The sequence below is a fragment of the Stomoxys calcitrans genome, chromosome 3 (assembly GCF_963082655.1).
Source record: "Stomoxys calcitrans chromosome 3, idStoCalc2.1, whole genome shotgun sequence".
Classification (NCBI taxonomy): domain Eukaryota; kingdom Metazoa; phylum Arthropoda; class Insecta; order Diptera; family Muscidae; genus Stomoxys; species Stomoxys calcitrans.
The window spans coordinates 49,790,116-49,811,156 of NC_081554.1; the positions used below are offsets into that span (position 1 = coordinate 49,790,116).

Here is a 21,041-nt window from a genome sequence, read left to right on the forward strand (position 1 = left end):
ATCAGCTGTTACTTTTAGCTTGCTTTAGAAAAAAAGTGTAAAAAAAGTATATTTGATTAAAGTTCATTCTAAGTTTTATTAAAAATGCATTTACTTTCTTTTAAAAAATCCGGAATAACTTTTTGGGCAACCCAATAGTAATCACTAACTGAACAGGGCCCGCTCCGCTGCGCCTTCTTTAACTCTCTAATATCTATTTAGGGTAGGGACACTTCGCCCTGAATAGGGATATCGTGCTTCTGTAGCCTATGCCCACTTATGACGAAGAACGCCTGCGTTCGAATCCTGGCGGTACTTCCGACAAAATTTAAAACGTTGGTTGGTCCACTCTTAATGCTGACGACATTTGCGAGATACAATACCATGTATGGTCATGTGAAAAATTCTCCCCAAAGAGATGTCGCAATGTGGCATACCATACGGCCTCGACTATAAAAAAAGGTCCCTCATCATTGATAAACTCAACTTGAATCGGAAAGCACTCATTGATGTATGAAAAGTTTGCCCCCGATCGGTTCCTGGGCAAATTTTTAATCTACTCCCAATTGTCTTTCTTTTGAGCCCCTGTTATTACTGTATTGGTAAATATTTCGGGTTTAGGGGGTGTTTCGGGGGTGGTCACTTGGCCATAAAAGTAAATATAAGATTCATGCTCTACTTTCAGAAACATTTCGTATGAGTCCCATAATGTCATGATCGTTAAATATGTTGTGTTTGAAGGTGGGGTGGACCCCAGGGTGTTTGTCTCGAAAATTAATATAAATTTCCCGAAAATCAATAAATATCCACTCCAAATAGCTTTTATATAATAGGGAAGTATTTTGGGGTGGGGCGGCTCCCCAAATACATGGCTCTATATTGTCGTGATTGGTTCATAAGTGCATTTGGCGGGTGTTGGGCAGTTCCCGCGGCACACGTCCGTTTTGGTGATTGTTAGAGTGCAAAAATTTCGAACTTATCGCTTACTAATCTTCTAGATCTGGTATTTTTGAAATTAGGGTAATGAGAAGTGTTTTTTAGGGGAGACATTCCGTCTTCAAATTCGTGTCCACTTCCAAATCCCTTTACTTTGAACCCCATTTTGTCATGGTAGGTAAGTATGAACCGTTTGGAGGGGGTTTTAGAGCTGGGGAGGCCACCAGTACTTTGCCCTAAAAATAGATATCAAATTTGATCTTTACTCCCAAATACCGTTGATTTGAGCTCCATATATAGTCGGAAACGAAATTCAGTTTAAGGTTGATTTAGGGCGTACTCCCAAAATTGTATATCAAATTCGTTTTCTAATCAAATACCTTTCATTTGAGTCCCATATTGCCATAATGGGTCAGTTAATCTATTCGACGTATTTTTAGGAGGAAAAGAGACAACTTGACTTGAACGCAAATTTTAATGTCATATTTTAAATCTACTCCCAAATATCTTTCATTTAAATCCTATATAGCCATGGTCGGCTGATATGCCCATTTGGGGGTATTTGGGGGTGAGGCGACCTCCCATTACTTGGACCTCCCATTACTTGTACCTCCCATTACTTGGACCTCCCATTACTTGTAACCTCCCATTACTTGGACCCGTTACTTGGTGAAAAAGTCAGTACAATAGGACGTTTTTCACTCCTTCTTCGACCCATGGATCACGATCGATTTCGAACCTTTTCAAGCACAAAGACTTTTTGACTATTTTAGATGTTTCTTTTTTGTCTTTACAGGCAAGTCGATTTCGGTAGCTCAGAATTTAGATGGTCTGCCACTGAGGCTGAACGCCGGGGTTCAAACCCCGGCGAGAAAAGAAAATATGTTTTAGCGGTGGTGTCCCCTTCAAGTGCTGGCAACACGTAAGGTAATGTTTTCTACTACGGCAAGCCGTTCTGAATCGGTCGTAAAAAAGCAGGCTCCTTATCATTGAGCTAAGACTTGTATTTGACAGCACTCATTGGCAACATGAGAAGAGCATCCCAGCTGTTCATTGATGGGATGTCCATAGGCAAAATTTACAAATTTTAACCCGCCTACTTTGGAAATCTTTATGAAAAAAACAATTAAGAGCGTGCTAAGTTCGGCCGGGCCGAATCTTATATACCCTCCACCATTGATCGCTTTTGTCAAGATCTATGCACGGTATCTCTTTTTAGACAAACATAGAATAATGAATAAGAACTGTTATGCTATTGGAGCTATATCAAGTTATAGTCCGATTCAGACGCTAAATGAATGTTGAACATTGTACAAGTCATTGTGTAATATTTCCGTTCATTCGGATAAGAATTGCGCCTTGTAGGGGCTCAAGAAGCAAAATCGGGAGATAGGTTTATATGGGAGCTATATCAAGCTACTGATCGATTCGGACCATATTAGACACGTATGTTGAAGGTCATGAGAGAAACCGGCGTACAAAATTTCAGACAAATCGGATAACAATTGCGCCCTCTAGAGGTTCAAGAAATCAAGATCCCAGATCGGTTTATATGGCAGCTATATCAGATTCTATACCGATCTACGCCATACTTATCACAGTTATTGGAAGGATGAGAATTTCGCGCTCTATTAGCTCAAGAAGTCAAGATCCAAGATCAGTTTATGTGGCAGCTATTTCAAAACATGGACCGAAGAAAACCATACTTAGCATAGTTGTTGGAAGTGCTATCAAAACACTACGTGCAAAATTTCAATAAAATCGGATACGAATTGCGCCTTCTAGAGGCTCAAGAAATCAAGACCCAAGATCGGTTTATATTGCAGCTATATCAAAACATGGACCGATTTGGCCCAGTTGCAATACCAACCGACCTACACCAATAAAAAGTATTTGTGCAAAATTTCAAGCGGCTAGCTTTACTCCTTCGAAAGTTAGCGAGCTTTCGACAGAGGGAAGGACGGACATGGCTAGTTCGACTTAAAATGACATGACGATCAAGAATATATATATTGGGTTGCCTAAAAAGTAATTGCGGATTTTTTAAAAGAAAGTAAATGCATTTTTAATAAAACTTTTGTTCGATAACCTTTTGCCGTCTTCCTGGCAAATTTAGTATTCCGCGCTCATAGAACTTCTGGCCTTTATCTGCAAAAAACTGAACCAAGTGCGATTTTATAGCCTCATCATTGCCGAAAGTTTTACCATTTAAGGAGTTCTGCAAAGATCGAAATAAATGGTAGTCTGATGGTGCAAGGTCAGGGCTATATGATGGATGCATCAAAAGTTCCCAGCCAAGCTCACTCAGTTTTTGGCGAGTGACCAAAGATGTGTGCGGTCTAGTGTTGTCCTGGTGGAATATGACTCCTTTACGATTGACCAATTCTGGTCGCTTCTCCTTGATGGCTGTATTCAATTTGTCCAATTGTTGACAGTAAACATCCGAATTAATCGTTTGGTTCCTTGGAAGCAGCTCAAAATATACCACACCCTTCCAATCCCACCAAACAGACAGCATAACCTTCTTTTGGTGGATATCAGCCTTTGAAGTGGTTTAAGCTGGTTCACCATACTTGGACCATTATCGTTTTCGACTAACGTTGTTGTAAACAATCCATTTTTCATCTCCAGTTATGATTCGTTTTAAAAACGGATCGAATTCATTGCGTTTAAGGTGCATATCACAAGCGTTGATTCGGTTTGTTAAATGACTTTCTTTCAATACATGTGGTACCCATATTAAAATTGACGCCAAACAAACAAATGTAAACAAAATTTCGCGCACTTTTTTTTCTAAAGCAAGCTAAAAGTAACAGCTGATAACTGACAGAAGAAAGAATGCAATTACAGAGTCACAAGCCGTTGAAAAAATTTGTCAACGCCGACTATATTACTACTATATTACCGACAATTACTTTTTGAGCAACCCAATACTTTCTTAGATATAGGTCTTAGACGCATAATTCGAGTTGTTACAAACAGAATGACGAAATTACTATATACACCCATCCTATGGTTGAGGATATAAAAAAGTACGCTTTTAGTCTAAAAGTATCTGACTTAGAATGGCAAATTGTTTAAATTTGCAAAAGGCATTGCCAATTTTATTTTCCCTGTAAACGCTTTCAGGCCACTATTATCCAGTTGGCCATAGAAGGCCATTCCAGCCGACAAATAAAACATCAGAGGGAAAAAGGCCAAATATTGGCGAAAAATTTCGATATCTTGTTTTTTTTTTTTGTTTTTTTGATACTTAAGATGCAAAATTTTAATTAAAATTCGGAAACAGCATGGTCTTCTCTATGTTTTCTGCAAAAAAATTTTAAGCCCGGTCCATTTTTCCGAAAAAATAAGGCATCATAATGAAAAATGGCCAACTATTGGCGAAAAACGTCAATATTTCGTTTCATTGGTATTTAGAATCCAAAATTTTTTTAAATTTGGGAACAACCTGGACTACTTGATCCTATAATCATACAAAACTACTCTAAGCAATTTTTAGATTGTCACAAATGATTGAAGCAATGCGATATACCCTACCATTCACAATAGGCTTCGTCACAAGCCAGAAGAACTAAAAAAGTAAAAAGTTTTAACCATTTATCTTCTCCTTGGCTGTTTTGAACGTTAGTGACAACGGCAAAGGAAATGGGTTTTAATGCCAAAAGAAAGCGAACGAATGAACGAAGAAAACTGGAGCAATGCCACTGGCACCACAAAATTTTCTTTTTAGAGGCAACAGCAATCACAGCCATAATAAATACAGCAACACAAACAGCCAGCAACTGTTTGTAGCAGCACATAGAAATGGGGAGCCAGCAAACAATGAGGGCGGACGACGGCAATGGCAACAACAATGACGAAGCTAATTTTATGAGAGCAATTTTAAAATAAGTAAAAACTAAGAATAATCGCCGCGAAACGAAATAAAAATGGTTGGAAATGCGAAATTATTTCGTTTTATTTTTTACTGCAGCACCGCCAAACAACCAGTCCGGCAATCCACCCACTTACAGCCACTCTACAAAGTGGTCTTCTTGCTAGCTTCTTCCTTCACCCAACCAAAGAAAAAATGACACAAAAACTTGGGGCAATAAACAAGAAAAATATCTGAATGAAATGAGAAACGAGCACATACTTTCATTCTTTAATGGCAACTTTTGCTTTATTCGATTGTCATGAGGCACCAGCATCTTCCCTCTCTGCTTTTGCCGCTCCTGTTTATGCCACATTTCACATTGTATTGTGATTTCTGATGCTGTTTCTTTGCAAGGGAGCGGGGGGGAAGAACGAGAACAACACAGCGTTTCTCTCAAATATATGGGACATATTCATGACCAAAGAATGCTGCGAAGGATGAGGGTGGCACTGTGATTCACTGCAAAACATATGTCTTGGGCTTTCAAATGATGGTAATAGAAGTAAAATAAACCTTGAATTTGAGCAATGGCCTTTCTTGAGGTAGGTCTTTTAGGTGATACACATTTTACATTTAAGGTTACTGTGAATTTGATGAGACCGTAGTGTTAAAGGTCAATACAGGCAGGAATGTTTGTAAATAAAAAGCATATTATATTGTAAATGTCAAGTTTTAAAACTGTTTAAAAATTAATTTGGGTTAGAATTGCTAATAGTGACTGTGTGCTGTTCGACTTACATAGATAATGTAGTCCCTTGGTGACACCAAAGTTACTAAAATAGAAAAAATGGTTCCATTCGTTGAACCAAAAAAAAATTATAAATGTTCATATACGCTAATTCAGACAAGTCTGCAAAGAAATGAGTACCTAAATTGAACTCCTACTGGTTGCAAGTGCGGATGATGCTCACAGCAAAAATTGACCTAAGCACAGTGTATGTGGATAAGGTTGGGTCTACTTTTTAATCGACAAAGCGGTTATCAAAATCGAAATGTACGACAAATTCTAAGAAAATTTTCCTAAGAAACTATGGATTTAAAATCAAAATCAAGCTTCCGGTTTTTAACGACAAAGTCCGTCCGTCTGGTGGTAACTTGATATAAAAGCTATATCTAGCTTATTGTTGTAGCAGCGTGTTATACACTCTACCCAGGCGGTACTGGAACTGACTGCTATCGTCATACATTCCATGTGGAGGTCACTAGTGCCAGGCGCAGGCGAGATTGGTCTATATTGCATGGAATGGTGAACTACGAAGGCCGGTGAACTACGTGCCGGATTGACAAGGGCTGCCGTCTCAGTGTACAACACACTGCTACAACAACAACAACATGTAGTGCATCGGTATAGCACTCATTTCCGGTACTGCCAAGATGGAGCTATACAACATGTAGCTGTGTCCCAATTAACAGTCAGGCTTACAAACCCGACATAAGTGGGCTACTATCTGGATATAATCGTCTGGTACTAGGGGACCTAAATGCGCATTATATTTTATGGCATTCTCCCCTAGGTAACGACATAGGCATTCTCCCCTACGTGACGCAAACTGTAATTTCTTTGGGATCAGGCCACATCCTCATTTATCTCACTATCGACAGACCACCCGACTTCATAACCTCTGAGCGCCGTACGTTTATCAATCAGTATAAGGCCAATTGGGCTGGCTTTAGAGAGTACACAAATCGCCGCTTAAGTGAACTGACACCCTCCTCGGAAGTGCTAGTTGCCGATAGGAAACGCTTTATACCAGCAGGTCGAATACCCCAAGTGGGACCCAATTTCCCGGCGCAGGCTGTGGTACTCGCAGACAATAGAATCAGCGAGCTGAATCTGGAAATAAACATTGCATCCCCTGATCTCCTGAGTGACGCATGCTGTCAAGCCGTCATTTCTTTAGGATCAGACCACCTCCCCATTATTCATAACCTCTGAGCGCCGGATGTTTATCAATCAGAAGAGGGCCGATTGGGCTGGCTTCAGAGAGTACACAAATCGCCGATTCAGTGAACTGACACCCCCTTCGGATATGCTAGTTGCCGAGAGGAAACTCCGAGACATCATTAACGCAGCAGCCCCTCGCTTTATACCAGCCGGTACTCACAGACTAGCTTGATGGGATTCGTTGTACGGACTCCACTAACCCCAGAATCAGCGAGCTGAATCTGCGAGCAGGGTAGTCAACGAACATAAGCGGAATTTGTGGCTGGAACACTTGGAGCAATGTGATCTACTGTTAAGTCACTCTCGAACCCCTGTAGACAGGGTGACAGGACCTCAGTCACTTTTGGCGACGTAACTGTGACTGATACGAAGAGATGCGCCAGATTGTTCAACCGTCAATTTATTGAGTGACAGATGTAGGAGGAGAGCCATTCGCCGTATCCATGGTCTCCGAGCCGAGTGCATAGGATGCTAGATATGACAAGGCGAGTTATTGGCGCCCTTAAATAAATTATGAACACCCTGTTCGCGCGGCGATCGGTCCTTTGGACTGAAACGAGCTTGCTCACCTACAGAAGCTTGACGAGAATCACCTACTCCATATGAAAATGTGGCTACAACAACACGGTACCCGTGATACTGGAGCTTTCGAGGGCATTCGACACGGTCAGTCATGCCAAACTATTTAAAGACATCGCAAACTCGTCCCTCCAGCCAGGTCTGAAACGCTGTGTCGCGAATTATTTGTGTGGTCGTCAGTCTTTTGTGGAATTTAGGGATAAGAAATCGAAACGCCGTAGAGTGAAACAAGAAGTTCTTCAATTCGGGATGATATTTCCGGCACTGTTTAATCTCTACTTATCCTCCATTCCATCCCCTCCAGACCGCATAGAGATCATATCATATGTGGACGATTGTACAATCGTGGCATTAGGCCCCCACCCATTTATGGCATCTGCGATAGGTTGGAAGTCTACATCATCGAATTTGCTTCTTATTTCGCTGCAAGAGATTTGAAGATACCTGCCACCAAATCTTCAGCCACATTGTTCACTACAAACGCGCAGAAGGTGAATAAAGAGTTGTTTGTGATAGTCGATGGAGAAACGATTCCGACCATCACGTGTCCCGAAATACTTGGTGTCACATTTGAAAACTCTTGCAAATTCTCCCCACAAGCCACAGCAGTTTGCGATAGAGTCACAGGTAGAAACAAAGTCCTCAAGTTACTTAGCGGCAGCACTTGGGGTGCTGACAAAAAAAATTTGTTGACCACGTACAAAGCAATTGGCCGGTCTGTGGTAAGTTAGGCAGCGCCATCGTGTTCTCGTTAGCTTTGTGACACGCAGTGGAATAATATTCAGATCTGTCAGAATGGCGCCCTTCGAACTGCAACAGGCTGTCTCCTCAGTTCTCATGTGGACCATCTCCATCAGGAGACAAAGATCCTACCAATTCAAAGACAGAACTACATGCAGTCTAAGCAATACCTTTTGGGCTGTTATCGCAGAGACCATCCAAATCATCATTTTGTGGATAGATATCCACCGCCCAGAAGCCTTAAGGAAGATCTACATGATCTAGAGCATGAGGTTCAGCGCTACAAGAGAGAACCACTAGATGAAGCGGCATATCAAGCAGGTCTAGACAACATTCATGCAGACACAGTAGCAGATGCGGTAAATGGCTACCGGGTGAATGTAGTCCTTGGAGAACCACCTCCCATTGCACCTGAAGAAATTAACCTTCCCCGGCAAACCAGAGTGGTTATTGCTCAATTATGTTCCGGCAGATGCAGCCGTCTCAGCTCCTAAAGTCCGAGGATTGATGCCGACGAGCAAGATGTCCCGATTGTAACCAGGGACCGCACGATACACGTCATCTGTTAAACTTCCCAGCCAGACCCAATCGACTCAGACCAAGATCCCTGTGGACGCACCCCATCTTAGTCGCAGAGTTCCTGTGTCTTGACACTCAACAGAATCAAGCAGACGAAGGATAGAACACGACAAACTGCTACAACAACAACAACACAATTTTGTTGACCACGTACAAAGCAATTGGCCGGTCTACTATAAGTTATGCAGCACCAGTGTGTTCTCGTTAGCTTTGTGACGCGCAGTGGAATAATATTCAGATCTGTTAGAATGCCGCCCTTCGAACTGCGACGGGCTGTCTTAACAGTTCTCACGTGGACCATTTCCATGAGAAATAAAGGTCCTACCCGTGCGAAGACATAACTATATGCTTACCAAGCAATACCTTTTGGGCTGTTATCACAGGGATCATCCAAATCATCATCTTGCGGATAGATATCTACTCCCTCGAAGTCTTAAGGAGGATCTACGTCATCTAGAGTGAGAGGTTCTGGGCTACAAAAGGGAACCACTAGATCAAGCGGCATATCAAGTGCGTCTAGAGAATATTCGGGTGCGTCCACAAGTTGCGGATAGTGGAATCCTCCATATGGAGTAGCGGCAGTCGCGGTCAATCAGGGGTAACGATCAGAGAGTCTCAGTGAAAGGCCGGGCGGCACCGGCTCTTGCGCATAGGCAAATGAGTTCCTAAGATGCTCGATATAATATGGCAAGTTTTTGGCGCCTTTAAATAACTAACGGCCACTCTGTAGCCGCGGCGATCGGTCCATTCGACCAGATCGAGCTTGTCCATCTACAGGAGCTTGACGAGGATCGCCACCTCCACATGTAAATGTGGCTACAACAACAACAACATAGTTACTTGGTGGTCCTTGGAAAACGACTGCCTTTTATTACACCTGATATTGACCTCCCCCGGCAAACCAGAATGCTTCTGGCTCAATTACGATCCGGCAGATGCAGTCGCCGCAACTCAACTGAAGAGCAAGAATTGATGCCAACTTGCAGGATGTGTGTCCCAATTGTGACCTAGGACCACACGTCACCTGTTGCCCAGCCAGACCTACTCGCCTCAGACCCAGATCCGTCTGGACGCACCCCGCCATAGTCGCAGAGTTCCTGGATCTGGATATTCGATAGAAGTAGACGACGGATTGAACACAACATACTGCAGCAATCGCATGGTATCGCACGCCTCAATGTGCAACACAGTGTAACAATAACAACATCAGGGTGTTATCAGGTTCTGCGCTACAAGAGAGAACCTCAAGAGAAGGCGGCGTTTCAAGCGGATCTATATAACATTTTTACTGGCCCAACACCGATCCCTCTGGAAATGACATAGTTGTACAGTTTGGCGTGCGGATTCTAATGATATAAAAGATTCCGATTTTTTATTTACTTTTTTGTTGTCTAGAGATATGTGGAAGAGCAATATGATGACATTGATTTCATCCAAATCGGTCTAAAAATAAAAAAAAAGTTATAAGCATTTACATTTTGAACTTTAAAGACCAATATCTCACGAACTAGGTTTCTCTTTAACAATTTTTTTGAACCCAGGCGTTCAGCGTCATAGGCGGACATGCTATTCTCTGCTTTATGGTGGTAGTTTTTTACAAGAATTTAAAATGTTCAGCTTCGGGACCACTAAACTCTGAAAGGACCATTAAAAACTAAACGTCGCTGTTTTTATTTCTGCTTTGTGTTATTTTTGGGTTATCTCAAGAATCTGCACTATTATCTCAGTCTGCATTTAAATGCCTTAAAAGGGCTCTTTAATTTGTTACTGAACCATTAAACCAAAACAACATTATATTGCTACACTTACCTTTCGTTTTCTAATTTCATTTCAACGCAGTGCCCGTTGCGGTCAAAGCATCCCATAGAATATGTTGTAGTTGTTGTTTGTGGGTGTAACGAACAGACAGCACAAAAGAAACACCAAACAATAATCAAAATAAACCGAGTCAGCAAGTGTGTAGTAGCAGCACCACCATCAGTAGCAGAGCGGCAACAGCAGCCGGTAAGAGGAACAGCGAAAACACGATGATTGTTTTGAATAACTTCCCAATTGGAATGTTGGTGGATGGTCATAAGAATTCTCCAAAAAGGTAGCTAGTTGGTGTTTAATCCAATTTCTTAGTTTGTATGTTTACTTCTAAATTGAACGACACTTGCATACACATGCAGACTTTAGGCACCGAAATCTCGACTATTAGTTTATCCTTTTCGTTAACACTTTCGCGACATTCACAGGTTTTACGGATAAATTAGTTAAAATAATAAAAGATTCTCAATAAAATTCATGCAAAATTCACTAAAAGTCATAATCCACTAAAATAATAGAAGTTTTTTTCTTTTTTAAACAACACACATGACTTCTCGATTTCTGTTTCACAGTTATTTCATTATTTTGGCTTTCAAGGCAGCGCTTCTCTTTCACATCACATTTGTAATTATTGTGTTTATCACTCTCTTTCGTTGCCTTTTCAATAACAGAAAACACATGTAATTTTTTTGCAAAGAAGTCTCATGCCAGACAAAAACGCGCGCGACGTTGACGACGACCGCAGCTGAGCCCTGTACGTTTTGCATAAAACACTCGCGACTTGAGACGTCGACAGCGAACACAGCCGTTATACGAAAAACGCCGATAAACAAATCACGATAAACCGAGACTCCTTAGTGCTAGTAGAGAAATTCTGTATTTCTATTGTTTTTAAGGAGTTTAGCGCTTGAATTTTATGCTCAATTTACTCATTGTTATATTAAACACTTAATTGAAACGTTTTTATTACAGAATTTCACTGAAAATTGCTATAAATCGTAATTTGAACTACAGCGAAATTTTTGCCGACACTTGCCTACCACAACTTTTTGCTAACTGTCAATGTCATGCATGTTGTTCCTCTCATCTGTGAGAATTGTCCAGTTGGAGTTAGGGTTGCCGTGTACAACTCACAAAAGTGTTCAAGTGTTGTTATGAATTGAAATACACAAAGACGAGCAAAACAGGCGGCATAAAAATGTGTGTTCGAAAAGTAGCAGCGCTGTAATCAATTTGAATGACTACCAGGATTCCAAATAGAATTCCTGTGGCAGGGACGTACATCCTTAATGTCTCGCATTTATAGGTTTCTTATTCCCTTTTGAGGTTTAGGATAGTCTCATTCCTGAAGTCATTTTTTTAGAATATATGCGAAATCTCCAATGCATTACGATGAGTATGGCAATACTATTGCACCATTGACTATAGATAAGTTATACATAGATAAAGAATGTGAACTTCGCACAGAAACTGATTGGTGGCGCTTGTGAATGTATATATATTTTGTCAAATTTTAAAAGATATTAAATTCCACTGTTATTGGTATCTTTTTTGCATTAGGTGTAGCAATCAAAGAGATTCCAATTTTAAACTTCAAAATATATCAGAACATTCTTAAAAAACAAGGAAAGGAGATTACCTGTTCGACACGTCCTTATACACATTGCCATTTCGGCCATTGGTATGAGGATGGCGAAAAGTATCTCGTCAATTTTATTGCTTTGCTTATGCTCACACTGTCGTGGCTTCTGGATTTTAACTTATTGTAGCTTATATCGTTATTATATAAAGAAAAGCCGTATGAATTGCAAATAGCCACTGAGGCATATATCTCTAATTTTTGTTTTGTTTTATGGTCTATCTATGTCTGTATGTGTGCAATAGGTTGGTGCGATTAGTATGGAAGGAAGAAAATTTTAAGGAGCCATATGTGTTTCTGACCCTTTGGATTGTACTGAGCTAAAAAGTCCACTGGACCAAATGTCTACGATGAAAATCGAGCCTCCAGATTTTGACTTGCAATTTTTTTTTCATACTTTTGCATGTTTTTTTCTTGGATATTTTGACCCATATTTGGCCTATTTCAGCAGACGTTTGCAATAAGAGTAAAAATACTTGGAATCAAGATAAAAATTCAAATAAATTTAACCAAAATAAAAAAAACATCATTTGGTATTTTTAAAATTTTATCAGCTCACAATTAACATAAAGGTTTATTCCTCAAATTTTCAATTTGAATAGTTACCAACGGTTCACATTTAAATTCCGCTCGCTCTTTCCAGAGATGGATGTCTTTTAAAATCGTCTAAGATTCCAATTGGAGATTTTATTTGCTTACTTCATCTGTTATAATGTGCCTTCACTAGTGGCCGATAGGGATAAATTGTTCTCAGTTACGTCAACTCTATTAGCATATATACCACAAGAGGGCGGTGTGAAAGCAAAATTTATGAAGTAAACTTTTAGGCGTATGTTATAACATGCCATAGTCTTATGAGAAAAATAAGAAACAGACAATAGTGTATTATTGGGAAAATTTTTAAAATATTTGTTCGCCATTTAAGTTTAAAAAGATATACAAACATAGCCTTAAACTTATTTCACAGAAAATTAAAATTACCGTACTTAGCAATAACTTTAAGATTAGTAGCCCTCTACATGCGGATAGTAAAAATATCATATTCAAGACCGAAAGTATTTGTGAGCCCGACATCTGTAATGAAAAGCAGCTCATTTGATCTAATATGTGGAAGCGAATATAGATGTCGTTGTTTTGAAGTTACCCTAAAGCAGTGCTTTCATGTGTTTCATGTTTCATGTGTGCCCAATATTTCCTAGCCAAAGGGCTTACATTTCTGTGCCATGTACACAGATATGTGCAAACGTGTGTGTGTATTTGCCAGCCACTGCTCTAAATGAGTTATCAATAATAGCAATGTTTTCAAAAAACTAGAGTTGCCACTAAACGATTAAAGGAACATTTACTGCCTATTGAAAATAATTTAATAAAATATTCATTTGGTCATTCCGTTTACAACACACCGAAATATCCTTTTGCGACCATATAAAGTATATATATCCTTGACAGCGTAATCTAAGACGATCTAGCCATGTCCGTCCGTCTGTCTCTTGAAATCACGCTACAGTCTTTAAAAGAATTTCTTTAGAGAGAATTTCATAGAAATTTGGTCTTTAGAGAAAATTTCATAGAAATTTTGTCTTTAGAGAAAATTTCATAGAAATTTTGTCTTTAGAGAAAATTTCATAGAAATTTTGTCTTTAGAGAAAATTTCATAGAAATTTTGTCTTTAGAGAGAATTTCATAGAAATTTTGTCTTTAGAGAGAATTTCATAGAAATTTTGTCTTTAGAGAAAATTTCATAGAAATTTTGTCTTTAGAGAGAATTTCATAGAAATTTTGTCTTTAGAGAGAATTTCATAGAAATTTTGTCTTTAGAGAAAATTTCATAGAAATTTTGTCTTTAGAGAAAATTTCATAGAAATTTTGTCTTGAGAGAAAATTTTATAGAAATTTTGTCTTGAGAGAAAATTTCATAGAAATTTTGTCTTTAGAGAAAATTTCATAGAAATTTTGTCTTGAGAGAAAATTTTATAGAAATTTTGTCTTGAGAGAAAATTTCATAGAAATTTTGTCTTTAGAGAAAATTTCATAGAAATTTTGTCTTTAGAGAAAATTTCATAGAAATTTTGTCTTTAGAGAAAATTTCATAGAAATTTTGTCTTTAGAGAAAATTTTATAGAAATTTTGTCTTTAGAGAAAATTTCATCGAAATTTTGTCTTTAGAGAAAATTTTATAGAAATTTTGTCTTTAGAGAAAATTTCATAGAAATTTTGTCTTTAGAGAAAATTTCATAGAAATTTTGTCTTTAGAGAAAATTTCATAGAAATTTTGTCTTTAGAGAAAATTTCATAGAAATTTTGTCTTTAGAGAAAATTTCATAGAAATTTTGTCTTTAGAGAAAATTTCATAGAAATTTTGTCTTTAGAGAAAATTTCATAGAAATTTTGTCTTGAGAGAAAATTTCATAGAAATTTTGTCTTTAGAGAAAATTTCATAGAAATTTTGTCTTTAGAGAAAATTTCATAGAAATTTTGTCTTTAGAGAAAATTTCATAGAAATTTTGTCTTTAGAGAAAATTTCATAGAAATTTTGTCTTTAGAGAAAATTTCATAGAAATTTTGTCTTTAGAGAAAATTTCATAGAAATCTTGTCTTTAGAGAAAATTTCATAGAAATTTTGTCTTTAGAGAAAATTTCATAGAAATTTTGTCTTTAGAGAAAATTTCATAGAAATTTTGTCTTTAGAGAAAATTTCATAGAAATTTTGTCTTTAGATAAAATTTCATAGAAATTTTGCCTTTAGAGAAAATTTCATAGAAATTTTGTCTTTAGAGAAAATTTCATAGAAATTTTGTCTTTAGAGAAAATTACATAGAAATTTTGTCTTTAGATAAAATTTCATAGAAATTTTGTCTTTAGAGAAAATTTCATAGAAATTTTGTCTTTAGAAAAAATTTCATAGAAATTTTGTCTTTAGAGAAAATTTCATAGAAATTTTGTCTTTAGAGAAAATTTCATAGAAATTTTGTCTTTAGAGAAAATTTCATAGAAATTTTGTCTTTAGAGAAAATTTCATAGAAATTTTGTCTTTAGAGAAAATTTCATAGAAATTTTGTCTTTAGAGAAAATTTCATAGAAATTTTGTCTTTAGAGAAAATTTCATAGAAATTTTGTCTTTAGAGAAAATTTCATAGAAATTTTGTCTTTAGAGAAAATTTCATAGAAATTTTGTCTTTAGAGAAATTTCATAGAAATTTTGTCTTTAGAGAAAATTTCATAGAAATTTTGTCTTTAGAGAAAATTTCATAGAAATTTTGTCTTTAGATAAAATTTCATAGAAATTTTGCCTTTAGAGAAAATTTCATAGAAATTTTGTCTTTAGAGAAAATTTCATAGAAATTTTGTCTTTAGAGAAAATTTCATAGAAATTTTGTCTTTAGAGAAAATTTCATAGAAATTTTGTCTTTAGAGAAAATTTCATAGAAATTTTGTCTTTAGAGAAAATTTCATAGAAATTTTGTCTTTAGATAAAATTTCATAGAAATTTTGTCTTTAGATAAAATTTCATAGAAATTTTGCCTTTAGAGAAAATTTCATAGAAATTTTGTCTTTAGAGAAAATTTCATAGAAATTTTGTCTTTAGAGAAAATTTCATAGAAATTTTGTCTTTAGAGAAAATTTCATAGAAATTTTGTCTTTAGAGAAAATTTCATAGAAATTTTGTCTTTAGAGAAAATTTCATAGAAGTTTGTCTTTAGAGAAAATTACATAGAAATTTTGTCTTTAGAAAAAATTTCATAGAAATTTTGTCTTTAGAGAAAATTTCATAGAAATTTTGTCTTTAGAGAACATTTTATAAAAATTTCCATGAAATTTTATCAGACCAGCAAAAATGAAAGCTTCTAGGAACCAACAAGGATGATCGAAAAACCGGTTTATATAGCAGCTATATCATGTTATAGACCGATTTGGACCGTACTCGACACAGTTGTTGGAAGTCATAACAGAACATCGTGTGCAAAATTTCAGCCGAATCGGAAAAAATTGCGGCTTCCAGGGTCTCAAGAAGTCAAATCGGGAGATCGGTTTATATGGGAACTATATATAGGTTAAAGACCGATTTAGACCGTACTAAGCACAGTTGTTGAAAGTTATAACATAACACTACATGCAAAATTTCAGCCAAATCGGAGCAAAATTGCGTCTTCCAGAGGCTCAAGAAGTCAAATCGGGAGATCGGTTTATATGGGAGCCATATCAGGTTATAGACCGAATTGGACCGTACTTGGTAAAGTTGTTGGAAGTCATAACAAAACATCATGTAAAAAATGTCAGCCAAATCGGATGGAAACTGAGGCTTCCAGGAGCTCAAGAAGTCAAATCGGGAGATCCGTTTATATAGGTGCTTTATCTGGTTCTTGACCGATTTGAACTGTACTTGGAACTGTTGTTGGAAGTCATGATAAAACACCATGTGCAAAATTTCAGCCAAATCGGATATGAGTTGCGCCCTTTAGAGGGTCAAGAAATCATGACCCCAGATCGGTTTATATGACAGCTATGTCAGGTTATGGACCGATTTGAACGAAATTTGACACAGTTGTTGGAAGCCATAACAAAACATCTCATGCAAAATTTCAGCCAAATCGGATAAGAATTGCGTCCTCCAGTGACTCAAGAAGTCAAGATCCCAGATCGGTTTATGTGGCAGCTATATCAAAACATGGACCGATATGACCCATTTACAATCCCAACCGACCTACACTAATAAAAAGTATTTGTGAAAAATTTCAAGCGGATAGCTTTACTCCTTCGAAAGTTAGCGTGCTTTCGACAGACAGACGGACGGACGGACAGACGGGAGGACATGGCTAGATCGACTTAAAATATAATGACGATCAGTAGTATATAACTTTATGGGGTTTTAAACAAATATTTCGAGATGTTACAAATGGAATGACGAAATTATTGGGTTGCCCAAAAAGTAATTGCGGATTTTTTAAAAGAAAGTAAATGCATTTTTAATAAAACTTAGAATGAACTGTAATCAAATATACTTTTTTACACTTTTTTTCTAAAGCAAGCTAAAAGTTACAGCTGATAACTGACAGAAGAAAGAATGCAATTACAGAGTCACAAGCTGTGAAAAAATTTGTCAACGCCGAATATATGAAAAATCCGCAATTACTTTTTGGGCAACCCAATAGTACACCCCCATCCTATGGTTGAGGGTATAAAAATGGGGTAGTTTGTTGTGAATGTAAACACAGAACTGACATCATCATACGGTCAAACTGGCCGGCTATTTTCAGCTGTTCGCATCAGGCCACCTTTAATAATCCACCTTGACACTGCATGAATATCTGTCGTAAGTCATAAATTCATGGGTGTGGCTTCTTGTTATCGATAAGGCGAATGACTTTATGGATGTTGAAGTGGCACACCTGATATAGCTCACTTTCATACTTTTAGCATATGGAAGTCCATTAGCCGTTATCTGTCACCGGAAATTTCTTCGCTCAGACTGAGATTTCCGACCTAAGTGCTAAAAATACTCTACTCCTTCCTATTTATCCCTAATAACCTCTTAGAAAAAAATTTGAAGAATACTTATTTTGCGACCATTGAAAATGTTGATGCGTTTGTAACTTTGCTGTGTTAAATTTCTTGCTATTGGCAAAGTCGCTGTTAAATTTAGCAACAAGCACTAACAGTAATTGGTTGCGATCATCGAACTCACACTGTATGCATAAATTCCCCATCGTTATGAAGTTCTAAGACAATAAATCATCGTTCATCCGTCTGTCTATGGTAATCACGCTACAGTCTTTTAAAAGTAAACCCCAATTGGAGAAGCTTGATACAAATCAGTTAGTGTTCGAATGCTGGTAAAGTTCAAAGATGGATATCAATGAAATTAGGAAAAACAAGTAAAAGCGTGCTAAGTTCGGCCGGGCCGAATCTTATATACCCTCCATCATGGATCGCATTTGTTGAGTTCTTTTCCCGGCATCTCTTCTTAGACAAAAAAGGATATAAGAAAAGATTTGCTCTGCTATGAGAGCGATACCATGATATGGTCCGGTGCGGACCACAATTCAATGAAATGTTGGAGACCTGTGTAAAATGTCAGCCAATTCGAATAAGAATTGCGCCCTTTGGGGGCTCAAAAAGAGAGATCGATTTATATGGGAGCTGTATCAGGCTATAGACTGATTCAGACCATAATAAACACGTGTGTTGATGGTCATGAAAGAATCCGTCGTACAAAATTTCAGGCAAATCGGATAATAATTGCGACCTCTATAGGCTCAAGAAGTCAAGATAGCAGATCGGTTTATATGGCAGCGATATCAGGTTATGAACCGATTTGAACCATACTTGGTACAGTTGTTGGATATCATAACAGAACACGTCGTGCAAAATTTCAATCCAATCGGATAAGAATTGCGCCCTCCAGAGGCTCAAGAAGTCAAGAGCCAAGATCGGTTTATATGGCAGCTATATCAGGTTATGAACCGATTTGATCCTTATTCGGCACAGCTGTTGAAAGTCATAATAAAATACTTAATGCAAAATTTCAGCCAAATCGAAAAAGAATTGCGCCCCCTAGAAGCTCAAGAAGTCAAGTCCCCAGATCGGTTTATATGACAGCTATATTAGGTTATAGACCGATTTGAACAATACTTGGCACAGTTATTGGAAGTCATAGCGAAACACGTCGTGCGAAATTTCATTCCAATCGGATAAGAATTGCGCCCTCCAGCGGTTCAAGAAGTCAAGATACAAGATCGGTTTATATAGCAGCTATATCAGGTTATAGACCAATTTGAACCATACTTAACACCGTTGTTGGAAGTGATACCAAAACACGACATGCAAAAGTTCAGTCAAATCGGACGAGAATTGCGCCCTCTAGAGGCTCAAGAAATCAAGACCCAAGATCGGTTTATATGGCAGCTATATCAAAACATGGACCGATGAAAACCATACTTAGCGTAGTTGTTGGAAGTGCTATCTCAACACTACGTGCAAAATTTCAGTCAAATCGGACGAGAATTGCGCCCTCTAGAGGCTCAAGAAGTCAAGACCCAAGATCGGTTTATATGGCAGCTATATCAAAAGATGAACCGATTTAGTCCATTTACAATCCCAACCGACCTACACTAATAAAAAGTATTTGTGTAAAATTTCAAGCGGCTGGCTTTACTCCTTCGAAAGTTAGCGTGCTTTCGACAGACAGACGGATGGACGGACAGACGGATGGACGAACAGACGGACGGACATGGCTAGATCGACTTAAAATGACATGACGATCAAGAATATATAAACTTTATGGGGTCTCAGACACATATTTCGAGGTGTTCTATACATAATGACGAAATTAGTATACCCCCATCCTATGATGGAGGGTATAAAAAGTTTCTCTCAAAAACCCATGTCCAAACTGAAACTTTTGTAGACGATATGGGAGTGAGAGCAGAGGACAGGAGAGGAGAGTAGGACATGTTGAGGCTTTTGATGAAAATCCATTTTCCACCGGATACGACGGGGCTTACGGAGACACCGGAATCTTAGAATAATGACGTTGATCGAAAGTTTATAATTACGGAATTTATGGTGAAGTAATCCTCGAGGAGCTTCAAACCATTTAAGTCACCCGGACCTAATGGAATATTTCCGGAGTTACTACAGAAACAGCAGACTATCTGGCGCCTCATCTGGCCAGTATTTTCACAGCGTGCCTAGGACTTGCATAAACTCCGAAAGCCTGGCAGGAGGCTAGGATGGTGTTTATACCCAAGCCTGGCAAGGCAAGTTATGCAACACCAAAGGCCTACAGACCCATAAGCCTTACGTCCATTCTACTCAAAACAATGGAACGTATTGTGGACACCATCATAAAGAGTAGGACATCCAGCGAAACTGCTCGAATACAAACAGCAAGCCTATGTCAAGGGAAGGTCGGTGGAGAATGCCCTGCACGAGGTTGTGCATAAAATAGAAGAATCCTTCGATACCAAAACGTACACCCGGGAGGTATGAATTGACATCGAGGGGGCTTTTAACAAGGTGCGGACCGAAACACTGATCCAATCCTTAGACCAGTACCGGGTGGACCCGCTCCTTAGAGACTGGATAAACCATATGCAAAGGAACAGGTGGATAAATTGTGGGTCACATGGCATAAATATAAGGGAGAATGCGGCACAGGGCACGCCACAGGGGGGTATTTTATCGCCACTCCTATGGTTGAACACCATAAATTACCTATTACGAATGCTGACTGAAGAGGGATTTGAACCCGTCTGCTACGCAGACAAAGTTATAATACTTTCCTGTTCACGAGGAAGTCGAAGGCGTCACGTTTCCTCAATAAAACGCGTCACGTTTCCTCAATAAGACGATTTCGATATCTGACAAGGTCAAATACTTAGGTGTGATCTTGGACAGGAAACTGAATTGGAAGTGTCATATTCAGGAGCGTACTGAGAAGGCTAACAGATGTTAGGCACTATGTAGACGGACCGTAGACTCGAAATGGGACCTAAATCCGAGGATGGTCCACTGGCTGGAGCGTGATTAGATCAATGCGTAAAGCTAGTCGCTTGAAATTTTGCACAGATACTTAATATCGATGGTCGTTGGGGATTGCACATAGGTCATATCGGTTCAGATTTGGATATAGCTCCCATATAAACCGATCTGCCGACATGATTTATTGAGCTCCTGAAAGCCGCAATTTTTATCCGATGTGGCTGAAATTTTGCATGTCGTGTTCCGTTATGACTTCCAACAACGGTGCAAAGTACGGTCGGTATACGGTATAGCTCCCATATAAACCTATCGCCCGATTTGACATATTGAGCCCTTATAAGCCCCAATTTTTGTCCAATTTGGCTGAAATTTTACATGAAGGGGTTTCAATAACTGTGCCAAGTATGGTCCAAATAGGTTTATAATCTGATATA

The 21,041-nt window shown here is 38.3% G+C and overlaps 1 protein-coding gene across 3 annotated transcripts in view; it reads right to left on the minus strand.

Annotated features, from left to right (window-relative positions):
* The window catches only part of LOC106081216 (uncharacterized protein DDB_G0271670), an 833,764-nt gene extending 822,794 nt beyond the window's left edge, over nt 1-10,970 (minus strand). For all 3 annotated transcript variants that reach the window (XM_013243027.2, XM_013243028.2, XM_059364483.1), the window contains exon 1: nt 10,488-10,970. The gene's annotated coding sequence lies outside the window, so the exon portion shown is untranslated. The remainder of the gene's footprint in view (nt 1-10,487) is intronic.
* Between the last annotated feature and the right edge of the window lie 10,071 nt (nt 10,971-21,041).